Consider the following 14,673-nt stretch of genomic DNA (forward strand, 5'->3'; position numbering starts at 1 on the left):
TGTCCCTGTCCCACGTGGGGCTCACACTCTCAATCCCCATTTTACAGATGAGGTAACAGGCATAGAGAAGTGAAGTGACTCACCCAAGGTCACACAGCAGACAAACGGTGGAGCTGGGATGAGAACCCAGGTCCCCTGACTCCCAGGGCCGGGCTCTTTCCATGAGGCCACGCTGCTTCCCTCCAGCAGCTCTCAATCTACCACGTCTCATCTACCGTTTGAGGGCCTCCCCTCTCAAACTTCGTGGCTATGACCCCATCATCTCGGGGCCGATCACAGTGGTTACGTGTCGGCCAGGGAAGCCGTACTCTCCGGCACCCCGCCCACCAGCCAGCTTCTAGGATCGGTGTTTTGGATTTCTTCCGGGGAAGCTCCAGCCAGCTGGACGCAGTGCCCAGAATCGGTTCGAGTACTCTCCACGGAGGGGAGGGAACCGACACCTTTCCTCATGGCCTAGTGGCTACTGAACGGGCCTGGGGGGGTCAGAAAGACCTGGGTTCTATTCCTGGCTCTGCCTCTTGTCTTCTGTGTGACCTTAGGCAAGTCACTTTACTTCTCTGTACTTCAGTTACCACATCTGTAAAATGAGGATTAAGACTGTGAGCCCCAGGTGGGACAGGGACTGTGTCCAACCTGATCACCTGACATCTAACCCAGAGTTAGAACAGTGCTTGACCCATAGAAAGTGCTTAACAAATACCATCATTATTATTATTTACTATTCCACTGAGGCTGTGGAGGGAGCCTGAAGAAGAGGGCTGTTTTGGACAGTGCTGGGCAAACTTCCTCCTCTTCTTCTGCCCTAGAGCTTCAGCACTGGTGGAAGGACAGGCTCTCCAAGGGCCACACCCCACACAAAGCCCCAGATCCTGGCATGGTCGGGGATCACCTTGTCATGGAACTCCCCTTTCCCCGGGTGTCTGCTCCGCTCACCCCTTTCTTGGCCCAACAGGCTTCTGTCGGGACTCTCTTCCTCTCAGATAGGTCTTGCTACCTATTTCACCGATGCATAGGTCCGATCAAGGAGTGGCTCTCTAAGAAGGCCCCGATCCTGAGTTAACCAGAATCTTTGACTCCACCACATCTCCCGTTCCCCTCCATCTCCCCGGGAGGCCGGGTAAAGAAATTCTTCCTACTGCCACAGGGATTTGCTTTGCTTTCCTGGAGCTTCCTCCTAGACTTTAAGCTTGCTGTGGGCAGGAAACGTGCCTGCTGTACTGTTATCTTGTACTCTCCGAAGAGCTTAGTACAGTGCTCTGCACACAGTAAAAATAATTAATTGATCCAATGTCGAGCTTAGCGTGATTTAATAATAATGATAGTAATAATTTAAGTCCTTACTATGTGCCAGGCACTGTACTAAGCACCGGGGTGAATACAAGCAAATTGGGATGGACACAGTCCTTGTCCCACATGGGGCTCACAGTCTTAATCCCCATTTTTCAGATGATGTAACTGAGGCCCAGTGAAGTGATTTACCCAAGGCCACACAGCAGACAAGTGACGGAGCCAGAATTGGAACCCACGACCTTCTGACACCCAGGCCTACGCTCTATCCACTATGCCATGCTGATTTCACCTGGGCACCTTGGTTGGAATTCATCTTCTATTTGCAGGGTGCCCTCAGGCTCACTGTAACCTTTGGATCCGTTTTCAAAACGGCATCACTGGCTTGTTTACCACCTGCCTCATTTTCCACGACGGGGTCCTCTTCCCAAAATGGGAGGGTCTTGTCGGCTCGGTTTCTAGACAGAGCACGCACACCCCATTCTCAAACTCCCTCAGCAGGTCACCCACATCGGGAAGGATCGGATGACTGGGTGGAGAATTCCCCCATGGGTTCCGCCCGGGGTATGAGCTGTGCTTTCTCGTTCTTTTCTCTTAACAAAAACAGTGGTAGGGATAAGAATGGTACCTGCCAACCCTCACTGATGGAAAACAGGCTCTAAGGGCTCCTCCCCTTCTCTACTCTCAAAAAGACCCCCCAAACTCCGAGCCCGGCCTGCGATGAGGCTATCCGATTTTTCTGGAAATGTCAGCCAAAGCCTGCTTTGCTTTTTCCATCAAGATTTCAAAGGTCACTCCAAACAACGCTTCATAGGAATTATAAAGAGGCTGAGGTTTTACTGATGAGAATACGATCTCAGAGAACTTACTTTTATTATAGTCTTCGCTGAGATGCATTTCTCTTGAGTCACCCGTTGGAGCGTTAACCTCTGAAGTTAGCATCCAACGCCCAGCTTGGTGGTGAGCTGAAACCGTCCCGGCCTGCTGACCGGTGACCCCGAGGGCAGGTATTTTTGGGGGGCTGTGAGTGTCGGTGGGTGGGGGGTTTTCAATCCCGGACTCCGATAGGATGGGTCCGATGTTCTCCCTTTTAAAATGCCAACTCATTTTGCAGGGAAGGAATTCTTTGCACTAAAACCGCGGGTGAATGGTGGCAGCTGCTCAGGCTGGAGGAAACTGAGTCGGAACATCACGTCCCCCTTGGACACCCGGAGCGGCTCCGTGGAAGAGGTGGACATGTTGCCTGCCTCGGCTCCCCCTGAGAGGCCACCATATTGGTCGGGGCCTGATGGGATGAAGCGATAAACCTAGCCCTGGCAAACAGAGCCCAGATATTCCTCGTGAAGCCGCGGCCCAGGATGCCTGGGGCTCTGGACCATCCCAGAGCTGGGGGCCGGGGGTGGGCGGGACGTGCCCAGAGCAGCCCGACCCTCAGTCCGGCCCAGGAGACCTCAGCGAAAGGATTGGGGAGCTGCCCTTAGGCGACGGAAGCGTAGGGGGCCCGGAACCTTCCGCCGCCACCCAGGGGGAAGGCGTTGAACACCGGCGTAAGTGGAATCACATTGGCACCAGAACCCGAGGCCCCTGGGAAACCCCTTAAAAGACACTTAGGACTGAGGACACCGCCCGCTTTAGGCCACCCACGGTGCTGGCTTCGAACACGGCAGCCAGCCCTCTTTGGACACTCGTCGACCGCTTTCATAAAACATGCCATCTCAAGTTCCTAATCGCTTCGTTCAGTGCTCTGTAAGAAGTAGGTGCTCGATCGATTCTCCTGATTGATTGGAGTTGTACTGACGCCACCCGCCCTCCCCGACGTATGACACGAGGCGGGAGGCTAGAGAGGGTCCTGTCCCGAACCTCGATACACGCAGACGGTCTGCTGGGAAGGTTTTGCTTGTTGGCCTCCGGCCCAGCCTGCTGGAGCAGCCAAGAGGCGGAAAATTGCTCTCTTGCCCTCTCCGCTGCTGCAGCTCTTGCTGTTTCATCTGTTGCTCTTGTTGCCTTGTTTGGTGGCTTTGATCGCTTCAATCTTTGCTTGTGGGTCTGTCGCCAAGCTCCCCTCCCCTGTTATTCTTAGATGGCGAGTCCCCAGAGGCCTCGAATCGCTTCTGCACGGTCCCTCTTGTATCTCTCCCCTGTGCCCGGTCCACAAGTGTCCAGGACAGTGCTCTGTCCACAGGCGGCGCTCAATAAATGCTACTAAATAAATGGAGATGTTTCTGGTAGTGCAGAGAGCTGAGGTGTTGTGGCCACGGGGGTGACAACACAACAGATGCAAACACAAAAGAAAACCCTGAGATGTTGGCTTTGCCAGCCATGTTGTCCGAGGAGAAAAAGTTGTCCCGATGAGGGGGAGGTCACCAGAACTGCCCACTCATCCCAGCTCTGACGCTTGTCTGTTGGGTGATCCAGGGTAAGCCACTACACTTTTCTGTGCCTCAGTTACCTCATCTGTAAAATGGGGATTGACATTGTGAGCCCTACATGGGACAGGGACTGCGTCCAACTTGATTGGCTTGTATCTGGCCTCATTTTTAGTACAGTGACTGGTACAGAGAAAGCACTTAAATACCATCATTTTTTTTCACCTTTCTGGCTCAGTTTCCTCGTCCATAAAATGAGGAAAATACCTGCTCTCCCCACCTCTTAAGGCTTTGAGCCTCACCTGGTTTAGGGACTGTGTCTGATCTGATTATCCGCTATCTACGGTTTCACACAGTGCTTGGCACACAGTGCATGCATAACAAATTCCACAACTCACTTAGGACCCTGGCCAAGCTCCTCTTGATAAGAGACCAAAAACCACATCTGCCTCTGAGTATATTGCTCTCCTGGGCTCACAAGAACTTCAAGCCATCTTTGGATAGGCACCACCCTTATGCCTCCTCGTCCCGAATCTTTCTCATGCCTCTGTTTGAGACACGTCGGCTAGTCTCTGTCCAGAAGGGACTCCACCAAGGCCCTATCCTGTAACCCATTTCTTCTACAAAAGAAAATCCCATCCATCGGCAAGGCCTGAAAAGCCACAGTTTAGGAGGAAGCGTGCTCGGCTCGCTCGATAAATACCACCGACTGATTGAGGAAGTCAGATGCTGAGGATTACAACCTGGAAGGACCGTTAGTTGATTTATCCCTTAGGAGGTGTGCAGGCCTGGCCTGACTTCTGCCTCTCAAAAAAGGAATCAGAATTGGAAGTGTGCTTGACACTGGTGGGGAAGGGGTGGGAAGAACCCAGAATCCTGACCCAGCATCCCTCTGGACACTTAGCAATGAGAATAATAATAATGACATTTGTTAAGCACTTACTATGTGCCAGGCACTGTATATTCAAGTTAATCAGGTTGGAAACAGTCCCCGCCCCACATGGGGCTCATGCTCTTAATCCCCATTTTACAGGTGAGGCCCAGAGAAGTGAAGTGACTTTCCCAAGGTCCCACAGCAGACAAGTGGAGGAGCTGGGATTAGGACCCAGGTCCTTCTGACTCCCAGGCCTCAGCTTTATCCACTAGGGCATGGAGCTTCCCCTGAAGTAGCACGCAATAGTTGCATTGAGGCTCTTAGCCTTTATTTCGTGTCCAAATGTCAAGTCAGAAACTAGTTGGACCAAAATCCCAGCAAGCCTGGACCCTTGTAGGCTTTGCTCATCTGGCTGCTGCCTCAAGTCTGTATTGGTGATGCCCTGGCACTTCCCAAAAGCCTAGGGTCGCTGGCTACTTCTTAACAAGCCTGGCTGCCCTGAGAAGTTTACCAAGCCCCCTTAGCCCGAATAGGATAGGACCTGTGACAGTGATGAAGACTTCCTTTCTGGCCTTTTCCCTCTAAACAACGGGTGCAAAACAGGTTAGATAATAAAAATAATTGTGAAATTCATTAAGTGCTTACTATGTTCCCAGCGCTGCAGTAAGCGCTGGGGTAGAGGCAAGATAATCAGGCCTCACACGATCATTCAATCGGATTTGAGCACCTCACCTCTTCCAAGAGGCCTTCCCAGACTAAGCCCTCCTTTTCCTCAGTTTCCCCTCCCCTCTCCATCACCCCAACTTGCTCCCTTTGCTCTACCCCCTCCCCTCCCCTTAGCACTTGTGTGTATATATATGTACATATTATAATTCTATTTATTTATATCGTTGCCTGTACTTCTTTTGATTTGTATATATCTATAATTTTATTTATATTGATACTTGTTTACTTGTTTTGTTGCCTGTCTCCCCCCTTCTACACTGTAAGCCTGAGGTGGACAGGGATTGTCTCTCTTTATTGCTGAAATGTACTTTCCAAGTGCTTAGTACAGTGCTCTACACACATTAAGCACTCAATAAATACGGTTGAATGAATAAATGGATTTGAGCACTTACTGTGTGCAAAGCACTGTACATAGCTCTTCAGAGAGTATAACAATAAAGAGACACATTCCTGCCCACAGTGAGCTTACAATCTAGAGGGGAAGAGAGACATTAAACACAAATAAATTCAATTATTAAATTAAATGATTACAAAGTCTGAGTAAAGGAGACTTTGAATCCCCACTTGCAGATGAGGGAATTGAGGCCTGGGGAAATGAAATGACTTGCCCAAGGGTCACACAGCAGTTAAGTGGCAGAGCCGGGATTAGCAGCCAGGTTCTCAGGCTCCCAGACCGGGACTCTTTCCACCGGGTCACGCTGCTTGGGTGATGACGCCACCGTGGCTCAAATGATTCTCCCAGCCATTTTTGAGGTTGTAATTTGAGCTCCAGAAGTGGTATTGCACTACCACTTTGGGTAATAACAGTAATTGTATTTCTGCACAGGGAAAGTGTTTACCAACTTTGTTGTATTGTACTCTCCCAAGTGCTCTGCACACAATAAATGCTCAATAAATGCCACTGACGACCAAGGATCTACTTTATACAGAGCACTCTTCTGGGGAAATAAATAAAAAAAAAATCCACCAATGGGCCCAAACACAATCCCTGGCCCCCACTACCCGGTCACAAGGTGGAAAGGACCACTGATCCTGCAACATTTGTACCCGCTGTACTCACCGATAACCTCACCATCTGTGGCATAACAAATACCATTATTATTAATCGTTAAGTGCTTACTATGTGCCAAACACTGCTTTAAGTGCCGGGGTAGATACAAGGCAATCAGGTTGTCCCACATGGGGCTCACTGTCTTAATCCCCATTTTACGGATGAGGTACTTAACGGTATTTGTTAAATACTTACTATGGGCCAAGCACCGTTGAAAGCACTGGGGTAGATACAAGGTAATCAGGTTGGACATGGTCCCTGTCCCGCAGGGGGCTCACGTCTCCAAATTCTCCAGAGCAGCTCTACAGCTAGGTGACGTAGGTGGTAATTGATGAATAGATAGCATTGATTGATTGATTTTCTGTAATGGTAGCTCTATTTAGAGGAGTAGCACGGCCTAACAGAAAGAGCACGGGCCTGGGAATCAACGTACCTGGGTTCTAATCCCAGCTCTGCTACGTGTCTGCTATATGTCCTTGGGCAAGTCATTTCACTGTGCCAGGGTTACCTTATATGTAAAATGGGGATTACAATCCTACTTCCTCCTTAGACTGGGTGCCTCATGTGGGACAGGGACTGCATCCAACCTGATTAATGTGTATCTAACCCAGCACTTAGAACAGTGCTTGGCACATAGTAAGCATCCGGTATTCCCGATAGCCTCGCCCTTTCCAACTGACTTTGGCATACCTTCCTGCCGCCGCCTCCTCCTCAATCTTTGAAACGTATTGACCAGCTTCATTCATGTGCCTAAAGTCCATTCCAATTTAGCACACGGTCACTGAGACCTATTTCAGCCTCTGGGGAATTAAGGAAGCTTCATCTGACAGTGGGGGTTTGTCGCTCCAGAGGACTGCCAGGGCACTGGGAGAAATGGTCTGCATGTGCAGGGAGTCAAAATCACCAAGTCCAACCTCCCTGTGTTCTAGGAGACCCAAGCAGACCTACTCAACGCGACTGTTTGTAGTTTGTACCTTTTCATGACTCTCTGTTCCATTCCTTGTAGTTCACGCTCCTGGGGGAATTTTCTTTCTCTCTCCTTTGTCCCAGTTTGAACAGTCAGGGCTGCTCTGAAGTCACCTTGGACAGATCCTTGTCCCTTCTTTGGGAAACGGCGAGGCCTAATAGAGAGAACCCAGGCCTGGGAGTCAGAAGAACCTGGGATCTAATCCCAGCTCTGCCCCTTGACTGCTGTGTGACCTTGGGCAAGTCAACTCACTGGGACTCAGTTCCCTCATCTGGAAAAAGGGGATGAAGACTCTGAGCCCTATGTAGGACAGGGACTGTGTCCAATCGATTACCCTATATCTATCCCAGCACTTAATACAGCGCCTGCCACAGAGTAAGCACTCAACAAATACCACAATTATTATTATTATTATGGAGTTCTGGCTAATCTGACCCCACGGTCAATTGGGAACAAGCTCTCGACTGATTCAAGGCCCTGGTTTTTCTGAAGGGCCTCAGTTGACTTTCAGACAATTTCACCAACAGCAGTTGGCAATTTGGTTTCTCAGGCCCAGGACTCCGTGCTGTCTCTGGTTTTCCTTGGCAAGAAATCATTTCCACTTGGGACTTGACCAAGTTTCCATTCCAACTGGATCAGGCTCTTTGCTAATTGGGAATGTCACAATGGATGCTTCATTTCTCTCCGGCCAGCTAAATGAAATGTTTTCCACTCGATCTGCACACCTCTCACCCTCCGATTCGCCTCGGCCTCACACTGGCTGCCCATCCCCTGGCGGCAAATGAATGAGTCACATGACTTGCCCTGGGACCCTGCCGTTCTCCGCCTGGGGTGGGAAGTCCGGGTCACCGGGATTCCCCACTCTCAGAGGGCTGGTGCGGGAATGCCAACTTCTCAACGGGAGGATGGCCATTCCCTTTCCCCAACCATCAGTCAGGAAGCTGCTTTACTCTCTTCTCCAATGCTCCCTGGCGTGTCTCCAATTTAGATTGTGGAAAACAAGAACTGGGGAAACAGCAAATGCGATGCATGGGAAAATGGCCGTTGCCCAGAAAAGTGTGAAGCACTTTACTAAGCGCTCCCACCACCAGGAAGGGATTTACATTGGCTTTCAGTTCCACTCATGTCTTTTTCACACACACAACACACACATTCTTTCATTCTTTCTCTTTCTTCTCTCTCTCCTCCTGCCACTTCAACAGAACCATATAAATGGCCTTCAACTCCAGGCTGCAGGAGTCCAGAATGAATAGCCGCTTGAAAATGGGAATTGCCGGAGAAGCGGAGATTCCATTTTTATACGACTCTCTACAAAATAAACATTTTTCCAACTTGATCTCTGGGTAATTTTTCAAGTTCGAAACAACCTGCCCATTTTTTTTTTTCAAAATGGAGGGAAGAGGGAAAAAGTTTAATATTCCACTGCGCCGCGCAGTCCCCGAGAGCTAATCTGTGCTAAAGACAACATTATTACATGAGTGGGACACAGCTTAACCTTCAGCTGACCTTTCTCGGCTGCTTTCCACACCCCAAAGGAGATCTTCCAGCCAAGGCGTCCCCACCGTTCCTGCTCTGCGTCTGCCCAGATGGGGAACATGTGCCCTTCTGGTGGGATGGAGCCGGCGCAGGGAGAGTCCCAAATCAGACTCTGCATCTATTCATTCATTCATATTTATTGAGTGCTTACTGTGTGATAAGCATGGTACTAAGCACTTGAGAGAGTACAATCTAACAATAAACAGAGACTTTTGCTGCCCACAGTGAGCTTAAAAGGGGCCTCGTTCCTGCCCACCCCTAAGGCCTGGGATAGCTTTGGAGCCGGAGGATGCTGGCAGCAGCGGAAGTGAACGGAGATTTCTTCATCCCAGACTCTTCCCACAAGGAAACCCAAGTGCAGTCACTTTCCCTGGCACCATCCACCACCAAATACCTCCATTAGAATGGAAGTTCCTTGTGGGCAGGCAGTAAATAACTAAATAACGTAAGGGTGCTTTATTAATAAAAGCACTACCTAGAAACTCCCCTCCTCTGGACTGTAAGCCCATTGTGGGCAGGGATTGTCTCTCTCCCTTGCTGTATTGTACTTTACAAATGCTTAGTACAGTGCTCTACACACAGTAAGTGCTCAATAAATAGGATTGAATGAATGCATCCCTTCTGTTGTATTTTCCCAGGCACTAGATAATCCATCAATGGTATTTTAGCACTTACTATGTGCAGATCTCTCCCAAGCGCTTAGTAGAGTGCTTTACATATGGTGAGCACTCAATAAATACGATGGACTGACTGACTTCTTCCACCCAGCCAGTTTCAAATAACTACGTAGAAATTCCGGTCCCGGTCCCGAACATTTCGACAGTTCCCAGAAACAGCCTAACTACAAGTTGTAGGAGAAGCAAAGAAATAAATAAAAAGACAGCATTTTTTTTTCCTCCTACCTTCTGAACAATCCTCTACAAGCGGGGCCAGCCACATCTGGCTCCCACAGCCTCAGGGGCCACGATAGTAAGAAGGCAAGTAAAATGGACTGTGTCATTCTTTGAAATCCTGACATCAGTCTTGACAGCAAGCCAAAGTATTTTAGTACCTGGCAATGTTGTTTTATTGACACATGTCAAATAACTTGAATTTACAGCCAAATAACCCTCTATTACTGAGTTTGGGTTTTGCAATATAACAGAGAACGCCACCGACAGCCAGTGTATAAGTACAAGAGGACGAAGTCTGGGTAATAATAATAATGATGGGATTTGTTAACCGCTTAGGATGTGCCGAGCACTGTTTTAAGCGCTGGGGGGGATACAAGGTAATCAGGTTGTCCCACATGGGGCTCACAGTCTTAATCCCCATTTTACAGATGAGGTGACAGGCACAGAGAAGTTACGTGACTTGCCCAAAGTCCCACAGCTGACGAGTGGTGGAGCCAGGATTAGAATCCATGATCTCTGATTCCCAAACCAGGGCTCTCTCCACTAAGCCACGCTGCTTCTCTACAAAGGGTAGACCCTCATAGATGATCTGGAAGCTTTAGCTGGACGCTGACTGTGGGCAGGGAACCTGTCTACCAACTCTGTTGTGTTGGATCCTTCCAAGTCCTTAGTAAAGGGCTCCGCACATAAGAAGCGCTCAATAAATACTATCGACTGATTAATTTAGGCAGACAAGGGTTTGTATTCTTGGCTGCTTAGTACAACGTAGTGGGTGCTCCACAGATACCAAGACCACCATAAGCTAACAATGGTTCAGACCAGCTCGACGCAGAGAAGAATCTTCCTCAGCTAACCAGAGCCCCACATTGAAATGGCCAGACTTCACGGTAACGTGCTTGAGGGATGTGTAAATTATTTTTATCATGACTACTAATAATGATAACAATAATCAGTTGTATCGATTTGCAGAATGTTGTACGAAGCACTTGAGAGAGTACAATATAAGAGAATTAGAAGACACTTTCCCTGCCCATAAGCTTACAGTCTAGAGGGGGAAATAGCTATTAATATGAATAAGTCATTTATAATATAGAATTTAAAGCTATGTACATAAGTGTTGTGAAGTTGGTGGTGGAGTGAATATCAAATGTCCAAAGGTCACAGATTGAAGTGCACAGATGATGCAGAAGGGAAAAGAGCAGGGGGAAAGAGGGCTTAATCGGGGAAGGCCACTTGGCGATGTGACCTTAGTAATGCTTTGAAGGTGGATGGAGTGGTAGAGTGGAGGGGGAGGAAGTTCCAGGTTAGGGGAAAGAAGGGGGAAAGGGGTTGGCGGTGAGATAGACAAGATTGGGACACGGTGCGGAACCTGGTGCTAGAGGAACTGAATGTGTGGGCTGGGCTGGAGTAGGGGATGGGGGCAGGATGGGGCAAGCCGATCGAGTGCTTTCAAGCCAATGGCAAGGAGTTTCTGTTTGATGTGGAGGTGGATGGACAAGCACTGGAGCTTCCTGAGGAGTGGGGGGACATGAACTGAACATTTTGGTTGATAAGCGATTTATGCAGCAGAGTGAAGTATGGATCGGAGTGGGGAGAGAGTGGAGGCTGGGAGGTGAGCGGGGACGCAGATGCAGTAGTCAAGGCGGGATGGGATAGGTGTTTGGATAAGCATGGTAGCAGTTTGGAGAGGAAAGGGAGATTTTAGCAACAGAACCAACAGGATTTAGTCACATTGAATAGATGAGTTGAGGACAACGCCAAGGTTATGGGCTTGTGAGGTAGGGAGGGTAGTGGTGTTGTCTACAGTGATGGGAAAGACGGGGGGAGGATAGAGTTTGGGTGGGAATAGTTCAGTTTTGGATAATAATAGTATCTGTTAAGTGCTTACTATGTGCCAAGCACTGTAGTAAGCACTGGGGTGGATACAAGTAATCACATCCCATACGGGTCTCTCGATCTAAGTAGGAAGAAGATCAGGAAGTGAATCCCCATTTTGCAGATGAGGGAACTGAGGCACAGAAAAGTAAAATGATTTGTCCAATGCCACACAGCAGAAATGACAGATCCAGAATTAGAATCCAGGTGGTCTAAACCCTCAAGCCTGGGCTTTTCTACTAAACCATGCTGTTTCCCAATTAATCGGAAGTAGCATCCAAATGGAATCTTTTCCTTCTGCCAACCTCAAGTGCTCAGTACAGTGTATTGTACAAAGTAAAGGGTTCAACAGAGTTAATCATGTAACAAATACCAACATTATTATTATATTTACTGAGTGCAGAGCACTGTACTAGTACTTGACCAGAGGAAGCTGGTGATTCACTGTTCCTCTTTCGCCTCTCCTAATCGCCAGTTTTCCTCTTCTCCCTACCTTTACTCTCTTTCCCTATTTTTCCTCTTCCCTCTTACCCAGATTCTTTCCCCCACTTTCTCTCCTTCCTATGTTCATTTTCTTCCCAAGAAGAAAAAAATGAATTACCAACTCCCATATGGTGTTCTCTCCCAAGCACAATGCTCTGCACACTCCAAGTGCTCAATAAACATGATCGATCGATCAACTGATCGAGGTGAATGAGGGGAGAATGAGAATACTCTCCTGTGACCAGAGTTTCCTGATAAAACAGTGATCATTGCACTTCAGGTGGGACTGGCTCACTGGATCCTGAGAATGTCTGATGGAAGTTATCATCAGATAAGCAGCGTAGCCTAGTGGATGGAGCCCAGACCTGGGAGTCAGAAGGACCTGGGTTCTCATCCCGGCTCCACCACTTGTTTGCTGTGTGAGCTTGGGCAAGTCACTTCACTTCTCTGTGCCTCAGTTCCCTCATCTGACACAGTCAGATGATTTAGACTGTGGCATTTAGACTGTGAGTACCAATGAGAGACAAGGGCTGTGTTCAAGCTGATTAGCTTGCATCTACCCCAGTGCTTAGTACAGTACCTGGCACACCGTAAGTGCTTAAATACCATAGAAACAACAAGGGGCTACCTGCATAACTCTTTGTTCTGAAAGATAATGCATTCAGAACTGTGTCCCTGGGTCACCTCTGCACCCTTATGTGAGGTGAGACAGGCTTTCATTATTAAATGTTGCTTTTAGTAACTTCTCCTACGATAATGCTATTTCTCCCTTCCTTCCTTTAAAAAAAAGACTGTGAGCCCTGTACTAAGCGCCGGGGCAGAAACTAATTAATCAGGTTGAAACAGTCCATGTCCCACACGGGGCTCACGGTCTTAACCCCCATGTTAAAGATGAGGTAACTGAGGCACAGAGAAGTGAAGTGACTTACCCAAAGTCACTCGGCAGACAAGTGGTGGAGCCAGGATTAGAAACCTAGGTACTTCTGACTTCCGAGCCTGGGCTCTAGCGCCTAGGCCAAGCTGCTTCCCCTGAGGTCCTTCTTTGGACCACTTCGACGTCACAAGGAGCCAATGACTCCCTCGGCTGACAAACTCAGGTTTTCCGGAGGAGTCCTAGCCTACCCACGGAAAACACTTCGCTCATTGTCCTGAAGGCCTGGGCGGGCTACGTGCGGTAGAGGTAGAGGTCATGGCCACCCTCTGTTCCCAAGCCAGAAGCCAAATGCGAAGGGCTGGGAGAGGTCGGGGATTGGGGGTAAATGGGACCTGCATGTCTGAGGACAGAGTTCAACTGCCAGATGAACAATGCTCTGATCCAGATTTTCCCCAAGAAAAACGGGCCTGGGAGTCAGAAGGACCTGGGTTCTAATCCCGGCTCCGCCATTTGTCTACTGGGTGGCCTTGGGCAAGTCACTTCGCTTCTCTGGGCTTCAGTTCCCTCATTTGTAAAATGGGATTAAGACTGTGAGCCCCATGTGGGACAGGGACTGTGTCCAACCTATTTGCTTATATCTACCCCAAGAGCTTAGTACAGTGTCTGCCGCATAGTAAGTGCTTAATACCACAATTATTGTTATTCTTAAGAACCCTGGCCCAACCTTCCCGACGCTCCCACCCCAGACCCGCTTGGAAACCATCTTGCTTGCATTTTTTAAAGTAAGAAATGCGCTGGTTCGGGATCTTCCCTTTCTCCTAGGGGCGTGAAGTTTGGGCTGGGTAGGCTGGGTCATCGGGGGCCGAGTTGCCCTGCCGGTGGGAGCTGGCCTGACAGACATAACTCACCAGTGCCGCCCCTGCCGCGCCGGCTCAGCCGGCAAAGCGTGTGGTGGGAACACCTGCAAAGTTGGGCTTTATTTACTCCTGCTTCCCCGACATCCTACCGAGATTAAATTCCGCCCAAAGGGTGATTTTAAATGCCTCTAGATTCTTTATAACACGCCAAGATGCTGACATTTGCCCTCTGACATCATGTAAGGCACAATGATACCTTTTGTCGGGACTAGGAAAACCTCAAACATGTAGACAATCACGCACAGGACCGGGCTATAGAATATCAGCCTGGCAACGTCTGGAGACCTGCCGCTCTTAAAACAGTCGACTGAGTGGTTTGTTTTTTTCCAAAATAGCCCCCACCCGAGTCTGTCTTTGTTTTCCTCTGCCAGATAAGATGTCAGGACTGCCAACTTCCTCATGGGAGCTGGGTGGTGAGATGGTGGTGGGGAAGGGAGAGAGGGAGCCATTGCCTCCAGATTGTCGGAGGACCCTGGGGTTGATCTCTCTCTCTGCTGAGCTCTGGGGGTGGACACCATTCAGACACCAGTCCGCTATCCAGACCCCTACCCCGAAAGGCTTCCAGCACCCTGGGATTTCTCTCCGGGGTTCCCCTCCAGGGAGATGGAGGATGGTCTTAGTATGACTCTGCTGCTGGGGGGGCCCTCTGGATTGGTGCGGACTTCCTACAAGTTTACTCTACTAGGACCCATATGGGGAGTTGGGCCATGAGATTGGTTGAAAGAGCCCTCAGATGGATTTCTGGGGTTTCCAGGGTTGGGCCTAGGGCAGAATGTGGGGGAAAGGGGTAGTACCCCTCTGCTCCCCGATATGTAGATCTCCTT

At 49.2% G+C, this 14,673-nt stretch overlaps 1 protein-coding gene across 2 annotated transcripts in view; it reads right to left on the reverse strand.

The window, feature by feature from the left end:
- The window catches only part of SULF1 (sulfatase 1), a 168,433-nt gene that overhangs the window by 131,267 nt on the left and 22,493 nt on the right, over positions 1–14,673 (reverse strand). The window contains exon 1 of one of the 2 annotated variants that reach the window (XM_039912643.1): positions 7,279–7,415. The exons of the other annotated variant lie outside the window; for it this stretch is intronic. The gene's annotated coding sequence lies outside the window, so the exon portion shown is untranslated. Of the gene's footprint in view, positions 1–7,278; positions 7,416–14,673 lie in introns of those variants that run through there. 2 annotated transcript variants of the gene reach the window in all.

This window comes from Ornithorhynchus anatinus, chromosome 7, assembly GCF_004115215.2.
Source record: "Ornithorhynchus anatinus isolate Pmale09 chromosome 7, mOrnAna1.pri.v4, whole genome shotgun sequence".
In the NCBI taxonomy this organism is placed as follows: Eukaryota; Metazoa; Chordata; class Mammalia; order Monotremata; family Ornithorhynchidae; genus Ornithorhynchus; species Ornithorhynchus anatinus.